Source organism: Penaeus japonicus, unplaced genomic scaffold, assembly GCF_977035675.1.
Source record: "Penaeus japonicus unplaced genomic scaffold, GWHDUDI00000001_assembly GWHDUDI00000003, whole genome shotgun sequence".
Lineage (NCBI taxonomy): Eukaryota > Metazoa > Arthropoda > Malacostraca > Decapoda > Penaeidae > Penaeus > Penaeus japonicus.
The window spans coordinates 23,470,724-23,473,223 of NW_028234405.1; the positions used below are offsets into that span (position 1 = coordinate 23,470,724).

General features: G+C 48.1%; 1 protein-coding gene across 1 annotated transcript in view; it reads right to left on the minus strand.

Moving 5' to 3' along the window:
• The window catches only part of PMCA (plasma membrane calcium-transporting ATPase 3), a 227,693-nt gene that overhangs the window by 53,113 nt on the left and 172,080 nt on the right, over window positions 1-2,500 (minus strand). Inside the window, exon 4 of the mRNA XM_086531288.1 lies at window positions 707-753. The gene's annotated coding sequence lies outside the window, so the exon portion shown is untranslated. The remainder of the gene's footprint in view (window positions 1-706; window positions 754-2,500) is intronic.

The window sequence follows — 2,500 nt, forward strand, 5'->3', positions numbered from 1 at the left end:
AATCAAAACAAAACCTCATTTAGACCGTATTTTTCGAGTCGGCGAGGAAAAAAACACGGCCAACATCATTCTCCACGTAATGTAGATGGCTACTCCCTTCGCTTCTTCTACTAAATGAGAAAACAACCAAACAGCTTCACCTTGGCCGTTGGATGATGCAACAGGAGCTTTGTACACAATGCGAGCAACACGCGACATAAGCCAACGACATCCTCTCCGCCAGTTTTACGTCACAAAAGACATTCGCCAGATTTAGGGGGCCAATGTCTTTGCTTATATTTAACTCAACTTCCTTAAGTTAGAAACACGCACAAGCATGTGTTCGGCTATCAGCCTAGACGCAAGGAGCGCACATTGTAAACAAAAAGATCCGTAATCCACGCTTTGTCCAATCGTCCTATAGGACAACACACACCGTGACGTAAATTTACACCAACCACTTCTCTTCATACATGCAATCATTACTCCCAAAAGATATAACGGATTAACACGACGTACAAGAAGCGTTTCTCCCAATATCCTCAAATTTAAGAACACGAGCGGCTTACACTCACTATAGAGTATACATTAGTGTGTAAGAGAACATATACACAAGAATGAGTTAAATTACATCCATGCACACATACATACTTACACACGAGATATTATATGTGCACACCAGCAGATACACAGTAAATACAGTGCGTAAAAGACGAGCTGTTCTTACCTCTGCGGTTATAACTATCGCTCACTCATTTATCCTGCTGTCGCGCTCTGAAAAGATAAAAAAAATAATGATATAAATTAAATAATTAACAAATATAAAAAATATCAGTCACCGATAACAATTAGAAGGCACAGACACATGGACAGTAAAATCAACTTTGTGCTACGTTCTTTCGGTTTAGGGGAGGGGGAGCTGGGATCCCTTACTTATAATACCTCAATCATAAACGCATCATCATCATAGGCAAAACTACAGACTCTTCCTTCCTCCGAAGGCCTAAGCGATTTCTGCAATCTACCACAGCTCGGTAACGAAGCCCTCCAGCCTCCAACCACGCTCTCATAAACGGCCTTAACATTCCCATCCAACATCAAAAAAAGGAACGTACATCATCGGCAGGGCACTTATATAAAGCATCAAACAGGGAAACTCTGCTAAAAAATAAGGCACTTGAAATAAATGACAGCGGGGAAGACAGAGTAAGAATGAGAAGTCAAGGTTTTATGTTCGGGTTTTTGTGGCAGAGGAGAGTGAAAGAGATGGGGAGAGGGGACCGGGGAGAGGTGACAGGGTAGACGGGAGAGGAAGAGGGGGAGGGAAATGAGGCAGGAGAAAAGAAAAGAAAAGGAAATAGAAGAGAAGAGACAAGAAAAAAAGAAAAGAGAAAAAGAGAGAGTGTGAGAAAGAGGAGAAAGAGAGAGAGGAGAGAGAGAGAGGGGGGCGAGAGGAAAGGGAGAGAGGAGAGAGGAGAGAGAAAAAGAGAGAGACAGAGAGAGAGAGAGAGAGAGAGAGAGAGAGAGAGAGAGAGAGAGAGAGAGAGAGAGAGAGAGAGAGAGAGAGAGAGAGAGAGAGAGAGAGAGAGAGAGAGAGAGAGAGAGAGAAAGAGAGGGGGGGGGGGGAGAATGAATCCTCTGGTGTTTGCGTAAATCCCTGTGGACATCCGGGGCCACGCAGGTCCCATTGTCAGCATCTATCATTTTTCAGAGGAGGAACAACCGGTGAGGAACAAGCGCCCAATCTTTCTTTTCTCGGCCTTTTGTTGCTGCACTTATATTCTCATTGCAAGTTCGCAGTCGCACTCAAGCGGATACTCACCATACACATACTTGGCCGTTTATAAATATCGGACGTAGCGACTGCCAATTTCACTTCAAAACCGGGCCATACAATGTGTCGCTCAGCAGACGATTCTCGCGAAGCGAAAAAGGAGGGACTTCGCAGGAACACAAAACAAAGACGCGGACAAACAAGGCGAGTGATAGTGACGCTGGCTCAGGATGTGGTGAAGCGGCAGCGCAGCGAGAAAGTAGCAACGCGTGTCTCGGGAGGATTAGGGGGAAGGGGGAAGCGGAAAGGGGGAAGGGGGGAAGGGGGGAAGGGGGGAAGGGGGGAAGGGGGGAAGGGAGGAAGGGGGGAAGGGGGAAGGGGGAAGGGAGGAAGGGAGGAAGGGGGAAGGGAGGAAGAGGGGAAGGGAGGAAGAGGAAAAGGGGATAAGGGGGAAGGAGGTAAGGGAGATGGGGGAAGGGTAAAGGATGGGGAGGTGGTAGGAGGAGAGGATGGGAAGGACGTGGGGAGAGGGGAAAGTCGTGGGAAGAAGAAAAAGGAAAGCGGGGGAGGCGGAGAGAGGGAAAGGAAAAGGGTCCCCAGGTGCGGCGCGGCTCTGAGTTCAGCTCATGCGGAGGCCCCCATGAGGAGGAAGCACAGCAGGCGTCGGGCTGGGTGGTGGGGAGGAGGCTGGCAGAGAGACTATGTTCTATATTTACGTTGGCAGGAAGGTGGTAGGGGTGTGTGCGA